We start from the raw sequence: 15,916 nt of genomic DNA on the forward strand, positions 1-15,916 counted from the left end.
TTTTGTTCAAGGACCATATGTTTCAATTACCAATGATTTTCATTTATAAATTTTTTCTGGAGTCTTTAATCCACTGTGCCTTATTCATTATTGTGAGGTTGAGTATATTTTTAATTTTTTTGCTCTGTGTTTTTTCACCCTTTAAACCTGGCTCCTATTCAGAGCTTTGAGCACTTGGAATCCTGAAGTGTTACAAATGAAAACTGTTACTCTTCTCTAATAACACACTCTGCCTGCTGCAAGCGTTTGAGTAGGACTTCCTTTCTTAACAACTAGTTTGGGCAGCCACCTGTCTCATGAATATATCAACTATCTTTAAGAATTTGAGAATTTATGTGCTGAATTTTTTTTAAGACAACCAATAAGACCTTCAAATAGAAATCAGAGTAATAAATAGAACTAGTATATCAGATGCCTGTGTATTTTATCTCAGATCTGTTCTTGTCTTAGGGTTTGGTTCAGGTAATGAGTATTGTGGTTGGAAAGTAACCTTTGGATCTAGGCTTATGCCAACTTTAACATAGATGACGTATTCCTTCAAAAGTATAAGCACTATATGTATACTCAGAAGTATCTGTCATGTCACCCAGTAGGCAATCTCGTTTAGTGAATTATCTTCCCTATGTCATCGTAGTCACCAAGTTTGAATGGAATTGTTTACCTGCTTTTTGTCACATCAGTCCCACATTTTATGCTACAGAGAAATGTTCCTATCTTAAATCTTTCTTTAGAAGAAAATTGTGCTCTTATGTGGAACACTAACACCGTAGAGTTTGTTTTCCCTTCCACTCTGGAAACTGCTATAAAACTTTTTTTAGTTCCTAAGTAAAAAACCATTATTTTTCTAACTGTAGTTACCCTCTTGAGATATTTCATCTGGATATGTAACAGAAGACTTTATTGCTTTTGTTGGAGTCAAAATACAGTATAAAGAACTTTCTTTTTTTTTTGAGACAGAGTATCACTCTGTCACCCAGGCTGGAGTGCAGTGGCATGATCTCAGCTCACTGATCTCTTCGCATGCCACCATGCTTTGCTAATTTTTGTATTTTTTGGTAGAGACGGGTTTTCACCATGTTGGCCAGGCTGGTCTCAAACTCCCGACCTCAAGTGATCTGCCTGCCTTGGCCTTCCAAGGTGCTGAAGAACTTTTTTATTGAAATTATATATTTTTTTGCATGATTCTTTCTTCTAAAAAACTTTTTTTCTGACTATAAAAGTAAAATGTGCTCACTTTTTACAAACTTAAATAGTATATATAGTAAGTACTCAGTCTTTATGCTACATATTGTTAAGTAATTCCCATAATAGTTATGCTGATTTACACCGCACCAGCAGTACATGAGAGTTCTTGTCTCTTTGTGCCCTCAATGGCATTGTTATCATTAAAAACAGGTATTACACTTTTTTTTTTTTTTTTTTTTTGAAGTGGAGTCTCACTCTGTCACCCAGGCTGGAATGCGGTGGCGCCATCGTGGCTCACCGCAACCTCTGCCTCCCAGGTTCAAGCGATTCTCCTGCCTCAGCTTCTTGACTAGTAGCTGGCACTATAGGTGCCCACCACCACACCAGGCTAATTTTTGTATTTTTTGGTAGAGACAGGGTTTCACCATATTGGCCAGACTGGTCTCAAACTCCTGACCTCAGGTGATCCACCCATCTTGGCCTCCCAAAGTTCTGGGATGATAGGCATGAGCCACTGTGGCTGGCCAATGTTACACATTTGTTTTTTTTTTTTTTTTTTTTTGAGACGGAGTCTCGCTCTGTCGCCCAGGCTGGAGTGCAGTGGCCGGATCTCAGCTCACTGCAAGCTCCGCCTCCCGGGTTCACGCCATTCTCCGGCCTCAGCCTCCCGAGTAGCTGGGACTACAGGCGCCCGCCACCTCGCCCGGCTAGTTTTTTTTGTATTTCTTAATAGAGACGGGGTTTCACCGTGTTAGCCAGGATGGTCTCGATCTCCTGACCTCGTGATCCGCCCGTCTCGGCCTCCCAAAGTGCTGGGATTACAGGCTTGAGCCACCGCGCCCGGCCTACACATTTGTTAAGGGAAAATATAGTTATGTTTGTATCAACTTTTTAGAAGTCTTAATCTTCTGACTCATTAATAGTAAGTGCATAAACCTGAAACTTGTTAGCAGAATAAACTTTGTTAATTTGACATACAGAAGGGGGAAACATTCTGGGTTTTTTTTTTTTTTTTTTTTTTTTGTATAGAGTTACTGTCTAATCTTTCAAGCAGGGGAATCTAAAAGAAAACATTAATTCAGTCATTTATTAAATAAGTATTTGTAGCCTTCCATGCGCCAGACACTGTCTGGGTGCAGCAGCAAAACAGACAAAAACCTGCCTTGGTAGAGCTTATTTTCCAGTTAGAGAAGACAGATTGTAAAAAGATACAGGATGGTAGATGACTTTATGTGCTATAGAAAAAAAATGATGAAGCAGGAATAGGATTGTGGCTGTTAAGGGAGGGAATTGCTTTTTTTTTTTTTTTTTTTTTTCCAGACAGAGTCTTGCTCTGTCATCCAGCCTGGAGTGTAGTGATGCAATCTCAGCTCACTGCCACCTCTGCCTCCCAGGTTCAAGCGATTCTTCTGCCTCAGCCTCCTGAGTAGCTGGGACTACAGGTGTGTGCCACCACACCCGGCTGATTTTTGTGTTTTTAATAGAGATGGGGTTTCATCGTGTTGGCCAGGCTGGTCTTGAACCCCTGACCTCAAGTGATCCACCCACTTCGGCATATCAAAGTGCTGGTATTTACAGGCACGAGCCACCACGCCCAGCCAGGAATTCATTTTTAAGGGTGTCAGGGAAGACCTTACAGAGATGGTGACAAGGAAAGTCTTAGCAATGGTGAAGGAGTGTGCCCTGAGAACATCGAGGGGAAGATTTATTCAGACAGAAAATGACACGTGCAAAGCCCCAAGGCAGGAATGGGCCTATTCTGAGGAACCGAAACAAAAAAGGGCAGTGTAGCTGGTACATAGTGAGATCAGGAAAACATAGCTGGAAATGAGGCCAGAGAGGTAATCAAGTCCAGATTGTGCAGGACCCTTTTGGCCATTGTAAGGCTTTCACTCAGAGGGAGTTGGGATTTTACTGGAGGTTCCATCAGAGGCCATGATTAAACTAGTAAAATCAAAAAATACTTGTGTCTTGGCTTTGCTTTTTCAGAAGATTTTGTCTCAAAATAATTTGGGGATTAACTCATGGTTCCTGGTGGTAGTCATATGTAGATTTAAACCTTTATATTAGTACAGAAAATTTCCCTGAAATATAGATCTTAGGTATGGCATTTAAATTCAAAGAAAGTAATAGAAAATCCTGCCTATAGGTATTTATTCCTGGGTGGCCTTGTTTTATTACTGACTTCTCATCCTAAATTATCTTTTTTTTTAAAAAAAAACTATTATGTGCAAGATGTACTCACACTTATATATTATTGGAGGCTAGAGATCTACTCTATTAGGTTATTTTAATCATGTATGCTTTGAACTTTTTTTTTTTTTTTTTTTTTTTTGAGACGGAGTCTCACTCTGTCGTCCAGGCTGGAGTGTAATGGCACCATCTTGGCTCACTGCAACCTCTGCCTCCTGGGTTCAAGTGATCCTCCCACCTCAGCTTCCCAAGTAGCTGGGATTACAGGTGTGTGACACCATGTCCTGCTAATTTTTTTTGTATTTTTAGTAGAGATGGTGTTTCACCATGTTGGCCAGGCTGGTCTTGAACTCCTGATCTCAAGCGATCCACCCTCCTCAGCCTCCTAAAGTGCTGGAATTACAGGCGTGAGCCACCATGCCTGGCCTGAACATTTTTTATTATGAAATATAACAGAAAAATACACAAAACATGACTGTATAATGTGAGGATTAATTACAAAAGGCAAATACCTATGTAACCACCAGTTAGACCTAGAAATGTATCATTGCCAACACCTGGAAGAAGCCTGCTGCGTCTCACTTCTAGATCATAACCTATACCGTTGCTCAGAATAACCACTGTTCTGATGTATGATAATCATATCCCTATTTTTCTTCATGATTTTACCACCTAGGATTTATTCTAAAACAATATAATTTAGTTTTTAAACTGTTTTTAAACTTTGTATAAATTGGAATAATATATTATGTGATTTTTACGTTTTTATGTCTTCTTTCAGGAAGAACCTAACAATATGTATGTTCATAACTTTCATCCATGTTACTATATAGAACTGTAGTTTGATTTCATTGCCATATAGCATTCTGTTATATGAATATATCACAATTTATGTATTCATTCTGTTGATAGACACTTGGATTGTTTCTAGTTTTTGGCTGTTAATGAACAATGCTGCTGTGAACATGTACAGAAGTTTCTTTAGACCATGTACTTGCAGCAGAATTGTAGAATCTTTAGTCTTATTAGATAATAATAAACTATTTTCCAAAGTGGTGGTACCAGTTTGTTCTCCTACCAACAGTATGTTAGTCTCCCTGTTCAGCCCTTAGCAGTATTGTCAGATGCTTTAAATTTTGAGAAACCCAAAGCTTAAAAAAAAAATTGGAGAGTAAGGGACTAAAGGTATTGGTTTCTGCTTTAAGAATCATAGCTATTCATTTTCGTTTGTTAAGAGTTGGTTGATATCTTCTGCCTTAAAGGCATTCTATCTTTCTATCCTCAGAGGGTCAGGAACCTTGTCTGTCTCTTTTACCACTGTGTCGCAAAGAATGCCCTGCAGTTGGTACTCAGTAAATATTTGTTGCATGAATTCAGCCTGACTCCTGCTACTATTAACTGAACTACGTGGGATTGTTGGCACAGTCTCTGCTTACTGCAACCTCCGCCTCCCAGGTTCAAGCGATTCTCCAGCCTCAGCCTCCCAAGTAGCTGGGATTACAGGCGCCCGTCACCATGCCTGGCTAATTTTTGTATTTTTAGTAGAGACGGGGTTTTACCGTGTTGGCCAGGCTGGTCTCGAACTCCTGACCGCAAGTGAATTTATTTTATGGTATCTGATTAAGACTGCCCTGTTTTAGCATCAGTCATTTAGCACAGTTTTTGGTGATGGCTGTTTGATCACTGATAGTAACTGGACTTTGTTTACCAAAAGCTATTACATAGTCTAAGAGAATCTTATTTGTACCAATGTACTAGTTAAAGTTGGTGCTTATATTTTCAGAAAGAGACTCTTTTTTTTTTTTTTTTGAAACGGAGTCTTGCTCTGTCGCCAGGTTGGAGTGCAGTGGTGCGATCTTGGTTCACTGCAACCTCTGTGGGGTTCAAGTGATTCTCTTGCCTCAGCCTCCCGAGTAGCTGGGACTACAGGCACGCAACATCATGTCCAGCTAATTTTTGTATTTTTAGTACAGATGGGGTTTCACCATGTTGGTCAGGCTGGTCTCAATCTCCTGACCTTGTGATCCGCCTGCCTTGGCCTCTGAAAGTGCTGGGATTATAGGCATGAGCCACTGTGCCCAGCTGAGATTCTATTTTTAAGGAATCACTTACCCATGATTTATGCAATACTTTATTTTCTCACAAAAGAGAATATAGCAGTGGAATTTTCTGCCTATGTTAGACTCCAAGAAGCATTGCTACTTCTCTTATCACTGTTTCTGTTTTGAGCTACTTTGTAGGATACGGTGGATTATCAGAGGTTGGTGTTGCTTGGCTATCTCTCCAGTCTTCAACAGGAACCTCTTTCTCTCCCTTGTATAATCAGTATTAATCCAGTCTTTAATGTCCACCATTCTGCATCTCATTGTCACAGTTGTTTATTAAAACCATAGGGCCAGGCCTGGTCGCGTGTGCCTTTATAGTCCCAGCTACTCAGGAGGCTGAGATAGTGCGCTGTGTTCGGGCCTGTGAATAGCCTTTGTACTCCAGCTGGGGCAACATGGTGAGACCTTGTCTCTAAACAGAAACCATAGGATACATGGCTTTGTTTAAATGCATCTTGCTTTGGTGTAATTTACCCATAGAGCACTTTTTTAAAAGGGTGTTTTACATTAAAACTTGTAATAATTCTTTCAGCATTTTGTGAAAGAGCTGGCAACAGTGATCTCTCTTTTCTTGTAAGTATTGACACGAGACAAGTCACTTCATTTTTGCTGCACTCATAGGTCAGTTTATTAGAAGAACTAGCTTGGGGCTGCGTGCGGTGGCTCACGCCTGTAATCCCAGCAATTTGGGAGGCCGAGGTGGGCCAATCACTTGAGGTCAGGAGTTTGAGACCAGCCTTGCCAACATGACAAAATCATGTCTCTACTAAAAATACAAAAATTAGCCAGGCCTGGTGGCAGGCACCTGTAATCCCAGCTACTCAGGAGGCTGAGGCAGGAGAATTGCTTGAACCTGGGAGGTGGCCGTTGCAGTGAGTTGAGATCACTCCACTGCACTTCAGCCTGGCTGACAGAGCTGAGACTGTATCTCAAAAAAAAGGAGAACCAGCTTGGATTTTTCTGACTTCCATTTCTAAGTATAATCTTTTTTTGAGAGATGACTAAGAAATAGAGCATTCAGAGCTAGTGATGAGATAAAGGAATGGTAATTTTTTTGTTTGTTTTTTTGAGAGAGTCTCACTCTGTCGCCCAGACTGGACTGCGGTGGCATGATTTTGGGGTCACTGGAATCTCCGCCCCACCTTGCCCCCAGCCCATCCCCCACCACCGGGTTCAAGCAATTCTTGTGCTTCAGCCTCCTAAGTAACTGGGACTACAGGCGCGCACCACCACGCCTGGCTAATTTTTTGTGTTTTTGGTTGAGGCAGTGTTTCGCCATGATGCCAGGCTGGTCTCGAACTTCTGGCCTCAAGTGATCCACCCGTCTTGACCTAAGAATGGTAATTTTGACTAGTAAATTTTTACTAGTCATTTCTTTGCAAATGTATCACCTTCTTTTGTGAGATTTTTCCTTTTTAGGAATAGACAAAATAAGTAGAGACTTGTATGAGATTCAGAATCTAGTTAAGTCTGATTCATATTCTCTATTTCCAACAGAGATTTCCTGTTAGACAAGACAAATTAGAGTTTTCCTACTGACTTAACTTGGTGAGTTTTTACATAGTTTTATTTTAAATATAGTTTAATCATGAGGGAAAAAGCAGAATGAAATGCATAAAAACATTTACCATGACTTAAAAATACACCTCTTGAGTACAATCTACTGTTTCATTTTAGTGCAAATGATAGGTAAAGTTAAAAAGTTAAAGTCATATAAGGTAAGCATGTAAGATTTTCTTTTTAAAATAAGAATCATTACAGTGTTAAATAAACATTTTTCATAAGTGGCTTCACTTACGAAATAAGTTTTATTTTAAATATTCTTACCTGGAGTAAGCCAGAACTATTTATTCTGATCTTCTCTGGTGATTTCTAGATATAGGATAAGACTTTACAATAATGGTAAGGGGAGAAATGATATTTGAATTTAAATTTTTAATCAATGGTTGATAATATATGATATGGAAACCTTAGAGTCAGATTATTTTTCTCCCTAGAAAAGTTCCTCAGGAATGCTGGGCATGGTGACTCATGCCTGTAATCCCAGCACTTTGGGAGGCTGAGGCAGGAAGATTGCTTGAGCTCAGGAGTTCAAGACCATTCTGGCCAACATGGTAAAAACCCATCTCTACAAAAAATACAAAAATTAGCCAGGTGTGGTGGCAGATGCCTGTAGTTCCAACTACTCAAGAGACTGAGGTGGAGGATAATTTGAGCTCAGGAGGTCTAGGCTGCACTGAGCCATAATTGTGCCACTGCATTCCAGCCTGGGCGACAGAGCAAGACCTTATCTAAAAAACAAACAAACAAACAAAACCCAAAAACATAAAAGACCTTCAGGGAAATTAGAATTACAGTTTATGAAAAGAGATACTTGGGGCCAGGTGCGGTGACTCATGCCTATAATCCCAGCACTTTGAGAGGCCTAGGCAGGTGGATCACTTGAGGCCAGGAGTTTGAGACCAGCCTGGCCAACATGGAGAAACCCCGTCTCTACTAAAAATACAAAAATTAGCCAGGCATGGTGGCACGTGCCTGTAATCCCAGCTACTCGGGAGGCTGAGGTGGGACAATTGCTTGAACCCAGGAGGCAGAAGTTGCAGGGAGCTGAGATCACACCACTGCACTCCAGCCTGGGCGACAGAGCAAGACTCCGTCTCAAAAAAAAAAAAAAAGAGAGAGACCTCAAAGAAATTTGTAGGCTTCATTTTACTTTATAAAAGGAGTTTGATTTTGAACAAATTGCCTCTGTGTGTTTTACCTTGGAGCTCTTATCTCTCTGTGTAACTTACAGAAAAAAACTCTCCACCATTTTGTGTAACATCTTATAACTTTTACTTTGTAGTATGAGATTTTGGCCTCCAAAGCTTGTGTATGTTTTGTCAGAGTTATGTTGGGTTAAATAGGTGTTATTGCATTTCGATCTTTTAAATTCTGACACACATCATCAGGAGCCAGGAAATTCTGTTAAGACAGACATTCTGTCTAACTTTCCCTATTTTGTCTGCTTGTGTGGTTTTACTTTTTCCTTGAGTCATGAATTTTGGAATGAACACTTAAAACAGAAATTCCTGCCCATCCTTTGTTCCATTTCGTTTACTTAGAACTGTAACATTAACATATAATTTTGCTTATTTTTAATAATGTTAGAGGAGGGAATTTATTTTCTGCAGATTGTTTCCAAGTAAGGCACATGGTCCATGTAAATAGTAGTTAGGTTTTTTTAGTTAAGACTGTAAAGGAGAAGATTAAAAACATACATACACCTCTCTTCTCTTTTATAGTTGGAAGGAGGTCTAGGTGCCTTTCAGGAAGAAAAGTATCTCATGGGAATACTGAATTCTTTACTGCTGGATAGTAATAGTTAATGCTGAACATAATCGGTTGCCCTTGTAGGAGACCAAATCCTCTGGAGCAGGTGGGCCTTTTCAGTTTCCAAGTTAATGAACTTATTTCAAAATGTATGCCCTACGACTAATTAGACTTTCTCCTTTGAAATCCATTCCTTGGGTCCCTTCCATAGCCGCATCATGTTAGCAAGAAATATTTTTAAATGGCTTGGCTGAAGTATAGATGGCCAAAGAGAACTGCCTGTTGAATTTGGCTTCTATAAAAACCAGGGGACTCTGTGGGGTTATATAAGCTCTATTTGTTTCATGAAATGACCCTTCTGTTTTTGAATTCCTTGCAGATTGGACATGCTTAAATAGTATTAGGGCCAGCCCTTTCATCTGTTTACTGTTTAGATTTTATAAGGTTCTTCATAGTCATCATTGAGGGGAGTGGGTGAAAGACCATAACCTCTCAAATTGGAAAATAGCCATGAGAATATTAACCTATGTAATAAATGGAATCTTCTTACCATAGGGCTTTTCCCTGCTTCCTCCTTTTCTGATTCTTTTTTCAGCTCTTCTTTAGAATAAGTAAATTTTCTCAACCTAGAGGAGGCATCTTTTATAATATGTGGATGTATTAAAATCTTCATCTTTCCCAAGTTCACTCTTTGTGGCCCTAGAGATTTGTCCCCAAGACATTTAGTGGAATCAACACACGATTCTAATTTGTGAGAATGGCGAGGTTGTTGATTGTTTGCGTTTGCCTTTCTGACTTCATTTCTAAAGATGTTCTCTTTTGGAACTGAGACCCACTTTGAAGTGAAATAGCCCCTTGTAATCAGGTTTCTTTCCTGATCCGGATTCCTGTCCTTCCATTTCAGGTATTTCCCAGTGTGGGAAAGTCTAATCTGAGGAACCCTATTTTCTTTCTTTTTTTTTTTTTTTAAAGCAGCTGGAGGAGTTTTTCTTCCTAGCAGGGGTTCTGTAATTAACAACAGCAGCATGTCACCTGATGGTATTAACCCAGATCTTGTGAAACCTGTGCTTGTTGCGGCCATTATTCTGCTGGATCCTCCATCCAAATGGAGACAGAGGAATTTTTTTCCTCTGATGTTGTTATGTGGATGTGTTTAGCTCAGTAGTCCTTTGTGCCTAAATTAAAAGCAAAACAAAAATTCAAGAAGTGTTTTTAAGGTCCAGGGAGTTGCACTCCTGCAAGGTGGTTGAGTGGCATCTGCCCCTTTCTAAGACAAACTTCAGCATTTGGAGCAGAGATGCATTGCATTCTTCCTGGACATATTTTTGGGGTAGATAATTATGCTAACATGTTTATATCAATAACTGTTACATAGTGGATAGTTTCTAGGGCAAGGGAATGATCCCCCTGCCCTAAATTGGCATTACATTTTCTGCTTTTTTGATTTTTTTGCTGTTTGGAAAAGTTGCATCCAAAGTGAGAATTATTCCATATTTTAACCTTTGAGCTGGCTGCTAAGGTCTCCTTGGGGACAAGGACGGTTTGTAGTTATTTATAACCTGAAAGAAGAGCAGTAAGCCTGTAAACTGCCAGCACACACCGAGGCTTGGGAGTCGGAGCATTCTGTTGTTATCCTATTGGGTTTAGTGACTTGAGAGTCATGTACCTTCTTATTCATCTTCAGCTTGACTTGATCTATCTAGATGAGCTTTACTGGCTAGGCATTTCTATAAAATTGTAACACAGATTGAGGAGAGGAAGGAGAAATAGCCTTTTTATGTACAAGTGCATATCTAATCCTCACAATCATTTTAGAATCTATACTTACCTAAGAGATACCTGTAAACTGGGAAAATCTTACAAGTACTGACTTGAACACATAATACTATGCTTGTTTCTAGGTTTTCCTTATATACAACAGTTACAAAGCAGTTCAACTCTTAATTAGAGAAATATTTGGCTATGACAGAAATATGTTCTATATCTTAGCCTGATATAGAAAAAATTTAGTTATATGCCTAGTCATGTTTTTACATATGTACATATTTACACTGATCTGTATTTAATAAATGTTAGTTATCTTTTCTCCATACATCCAGAATCAAACCCAGTGTCAGATACAAAAACAATATAACAAATAAAAGTAGATGCTAAGGATTTCCCTCAATCAATATATTAGAATTTTATTGTAATATGTAGTATTTAACTTGAGGCAAGGTGCAGTGGCTCACGCCTGTAATTTCAGCACTTTGGGAGGCTGAGGTGGGTGAGTCACCTGAGGTCAGGAGTTCGACACCAGCCTGACCAACACGGTGAAACCTCGTCTCTACCGAAAATACAAAAATTACCTGGGCGTGGTGGTGGGCGCCTGTAATCCCAGCTACTTGGGAGGCTGAGGCAGGAGAATTGCTTGAACCCGGGAGGCGGAGGTTGCAGTGAAGCGAGACCATGCCATTGCACTCCAGCCTGGGCAACAAGAGTGAAACTCTGTAAAAAAAAAAAAAAAAAAAAGAATTTAACTTGAAATAACTTAGAGTTTAGCTTAGGTTCCTGACAGCTGCTGTAATGGTACTTCTGTAACCAGGATTGACTTATTCTGGGAAATGTACTTTTCTCACTATTGTCTTGTGGATTCAGGAACTCCCCCCCATAGCTCTGTAGGTTTCCCTTTTCTTCTGTTTTCTTGAATTTGAAAAAATTTTTAATCAGGGAAGAGTATAGTTTTGTAATGTACTCAATAAATTCTTAAAGTTGGAGTGACTTGATAGTTTTCCTTTTAAAATGTTTTATTGTTTTAAAAGTATGCCTGGATTCCTGTAGCTACATTCATTCAACAACTTCTAAACTTTAATTTATTAACTAGAACTCATTAGGGAAAAATGATCCCAAAAGAGAAGGAGTCTAGTTACTCAACCAGAATTTCATTGAACAAATATTTACTGAGTGCCTGTTAGGCCATACTAGGCACAGGGGGATACTGTTCTCGTTGAGCTTAACTTCTAGTAGGGAGCACAATAGACAAGTGAAAAAATAAAAACAAGATAATTTCAGGTAGTGGTAATAAAGAAGAAAATAAAATAGGGTAGTGTGATGAGAGGAACAGGCTAGAAGTGGAAGCGGCTTCAGACTGGGTGGTCAGGGAAGACCCCTCTGAAGATAACTTCATTTGATAGGAGACCTAAATTACAAGAAGGACCGACCTATAAAAAGACCTGAGGGAAGAAAGAGCTTTGTGGGCTGAGGAAAGAGCCCAACGTGTTTGTGGATTAGAGTTAAAGGCCTGAGTGACTAAAACATCAGGATTGAGAAGAGTGTTAGAGAAGGTCAGGGAGGTATGCTGAGGCCATGGTGGTCATGACGAAAAGGTTGATTTTACTCAGATAGCAATGGAGGCCACTGAAGAATTCCTTTCTTGTCTCTCATGTGGGTCTGATGTATAAGCCTCTTCACAACTTGGAAAAATTAATTGTAAAGGCTGCTAATTCCTTTTTAAATTTTTAAATTTACTATTTGAATAGGTCATATATTTACATGGTTCAAAATTCAGAAAGTATTAAGAGGAATACGGTGGGATTTCTTCCCACTCAGGTGTACCCAGTTTCCTTCCATGGGAGTAACCAGCATCCCTAGAGCCTTGTGTCTTTTCGGAGATATTCTATATGTTAAAACAAATATACATTTTCTATTAAAAAATAGAGCTTCCTTATTTTTTTAAGAGATGCGTATTATTACATTATCTGTATCATGGTTTATTTAATCCACTGTTGATGAACTTTTAGGTTATTTCCTTTTTCATGTGTTTATATATAGTCCCACAGTGAAAAACCTTTTATATTTGTCATTTAAAACGTATCAGTAGGGATACATTTCTAGAAGTGAAATTGCTGGATTAAAGGGGATGTGCATTTTTTACTTTGATAGACATTGCCCTTCACAGAGATTGTAACAATTTATACTCCAACCAGAAATGTTGTCTTTACCCTGGGTAAGTGTTATCAAACATTTTGATCTTTGCCAATTCAGTGGGTGAATCAATGTGTGATTTAATTTGCATTTTTATCTTGAATGAGAGTTGAACATCTTTTCATATATTTAAGAACCACTGGGTATTTCCATTTCTGTACACCGTTGGTGGTTCTTTTTTTTTTTTTTTTTTTTTTTTTTTGAGACGGAGTCTCGCGCTGTCGCCCAGGCTGGAGTGCAGTGGCCGGATCTCAGCTCACTGCAAGCTCCGCCTCCCGGGTTCATGCCATTCTCCGGCCTCAGCCTCCCGAGTAGCTGGGACTACAGGCGCTGCCACCTCGCCCGGCTATTTTTTTGTATTTCTTAGTAGAGACGGGGTTTCACCGTGTTAGCCAGGATGGTCTCGATCTCCTGACCTCGTGATCCGCCCATCTCGGCCTCCCAAAGTGCTGGGATTACAGGCTTGAGCCACCGCGCCCGGCCAAGTGGTTCTTTGCCCGTTTTTCTGTAAGGCTGTTGTTGACTTTTTTCTTCTTGATCTCTAGATTCACTTAGTAATCCCCCTATAGATGCAATGTTTAAGAATTTAAAAAATGAAAACAGGCTGGGCACAGTGGTTCATGCCTATAATCCCAGTGCTTTGAGAAGCCAAGGCAGGAGGATTGCCTGAGGCCAAGAGTTTGAGACCAGTCAAGGCAACATAGCAAGACCCTGTCTCTACAAATTTTTTTTAAAAAAATTTTAAAAGAAAGAAAACAACGACAACAGAAAAACAAGCATCCTTAATTTGTAAAGTTTTACAAAGTGTGAACCTGATAAAAGACATAAGAGAACCTCAGTCTTTCCTTTGCTGAGTGAGGTCTGTCTGAAACCCTGAGTTTTGTTTTAAGCCGTGTCTGTAAAAATTTTTTAAGTGTATTTAGTATTTTGTTGGACTAGATTGAACTGCAGAAAGTTTACTCATAACAAATATTCAAAAGTCATGTAAACCTTGCAACAATAGAAGTCAGTATGACCTTTAATAACTACCCTTGGGGTAATGAGAAATAAAAGATTACCTCCTGGGCTATATATGATTGAGCACACTATAACAGAAGAAACCAAAGGCTCCTTTTAGGACACATTAGTTTCTCAAAAATGAATATACAAAAATCTTGTAGTTTTTTTTTGTTGTTTTTTTTTGTTCAGTTGTCATTAATCTTTTTGGCATCTTCTGTTTTGGAAAATGCAAACATCTCGGGTTGAAAATAGTTACAACACTGGGGTTTTCTTTACTTGGAAACTGTGCAAAGCTTTAAACCAGAGGAAAACAGAGTTAGGCTTTTTAAAAGTCCCTAACAGACCATTCTCTGGCAAGAAGTATGTTCCCAGCCATCTAGCTTGTATATGCTGTGTATTATGTTGAACCACATGAAATTGCTGATATTCAACTATTTTTGTCATATAAAACAACAGTTTCATGATTCAGTCTAATGTCTTCACAGTCTTGTTCCTGTCATTTTAAAACTGATGGATATAAGTAAGGCTAAGTCATAGATACCATGTATGAGATTCATGCCTCTCTCTCTGTTAACTGGTTGATTTTTTTAAAATTCTCTGGATAAGTAGATTCAACTGATGATGGAGAAATGCTCATGGGAAATAAGTGAAAGATTTAAAAAGTGACTGCACAAGCTGTCTATGTAACACTTTTCAGAGGGTGTTCCAGCCTAGCTCTGTAAATACTGCAAAATAAACTATTGGGACATTTTCCTCTATTGTACAGGGAATTTCTCTTCTATCTTGAAAGAATTCTGATTATGTAAGAGTTTAGTTCAGATTAGTTACTGATTTTTGTTTTCAAAATGAAATTATAACAAGGCTTTGTCCTCTTGTAGAATAAATATATACTTGATACTGGATGAAAAACTCACTTTTACCAGGACCGGGATTAGAGGTACCAGGCTGGGAGTTTTTGGCTTTGTAATATAATTTATCTGAAATAACAAATTATTCTCATTACATTGCAAATCTGATATACTCAGCATTGTTCAATGGGCTGTTTTAGAGAGATGTGAAAAAAACCCAGAAAACTTAATGAACTTGAATGCAACTGGATGAGTGTTTCAGTCATCAGAGTTTTTTTTTTTTTTTTTTTTTTTGAGATGGAGTCTCGCTGTGTCGCAGGCTGGAGTGCAGTGGCACCAACTCGGCTCTCTGCAACCTCCGCCTCCCAGGTTCAAGCGATTCTCCTGCCTCAGCCTTTTGAGTAGCTGGGACTACAGGCATGTGTCACCACGCCTGGCTAATTTTTGTGTTTTTAGTAGAGATGGGGTTTCACTATGTTGATCAGACTGGTCTCGAACTCCTGACCTCGTGATCCGCCCACCTCGGGCTCCCAAAGTACTGGGATTACACGCGTGAGCCACCACGCCTGGCCGTCATCAGGGTATTTGTACTGAATGCCTTGAGTTCCAGGCAGGCTGTGCTAGGTGGTAAGGGATAGATAAAACAGTTGCAGCTTCTGTTTAAGGAGCTTAAAGTCTACAGGAGTCAGCAGAAGTGTTCATAAGTATAAAAGAAGGCAGAAAAAAAATGCACTGTAGGTTCAGTTTTGAAAGCATTATCTATGCATCACGACAGCATTACAGGTTGAATATCCTCTTATCTGAAATGCTTGGGACCAGAGTGTTTTGGATTTCAGATTTTTCCAGATTTTTTGGAATAGTTTTGTTGCATACTTACTGGTTCAACAGTCCTAATCTGAAATCCAAAGTGTTCCAATGAGCATGTCATGTCAGCGCTCAAAAACTTTTGGATTTTGGAACTTTTCAGAGCAGGGATGCTTAACCTGTAATACATTTTTGTTTGTCCTTCTGTCTGTCCTCCAAAGTTTAATATTCTAGTTAGAAATTATATTGTTGACTTGAATCACATCAAAACTGGTTAATGACTTCATGGTCTTATAATACCCACTAGGAAGCATTCCATTAGAGATTTTTATTAGTTGCTAGCTGATACTACCTTCATTGGAAATTAAGCAGATTTACAGTTGACAGAGATATTTTAAAGTGTATTTTTTTATGTAACTCGAAGAGGTCTGTTCTCACAGGTCAGAATTTAATAGAGTAAGCAGGAAAATAAATGGTGGTGTATGTTCAGCCTCAGAGTTTGAGCGT

At 39.2% G+C, this 15,916-nt stretch overlaps 1 protein-coding gene across 5 annotated transcripts in view; it reads left to right on the top strand.

The window, feature by feature from the left end:
• SPOP (speckle type BTB/POZ protein) overlaps positions 1–15,916 on the top strand; it is an 85,723-nt gene that overhangs the window by 37,691 nt on the left and 32,116 nt on the right. For 2 of the 5 annotated variants that reach the window (XM_025361388.1, XM_025361391.1), the window contains exon 2: positions 6,981–7,031. The exons of 1 other annotated variant lie outside the window; for it this stretch is intronic. The gene's annotated coding sequence lies outside the window, so the exon portion shown is untranslated. Of the gene's footprint in view, positions 1–2,579; positions 2,628–6,980; positions 7,032–15,916 lie in introns of all 5 variants that reach the window. 2 more of the 5 variants (XM_025361390.1, XM_025361389.1) reach the window with 2 other exon arrangements.

Source organism: Theropithecus gelada, chromosome 16 (assembly GCF_003255815.1).
Source record: "Theropithecus gelada isolate Dixy chromosome 16, Tgel_1.0, whole genome shotgun sequence".
In the NCBI taxonomy this organism is placed as follows: domain Eukaryota; kingdom Metazoa; phylum Chordata; class Mammalia; order Primates; family Cercopithecidae; genus Theropithecus; species Theropithecus gelada.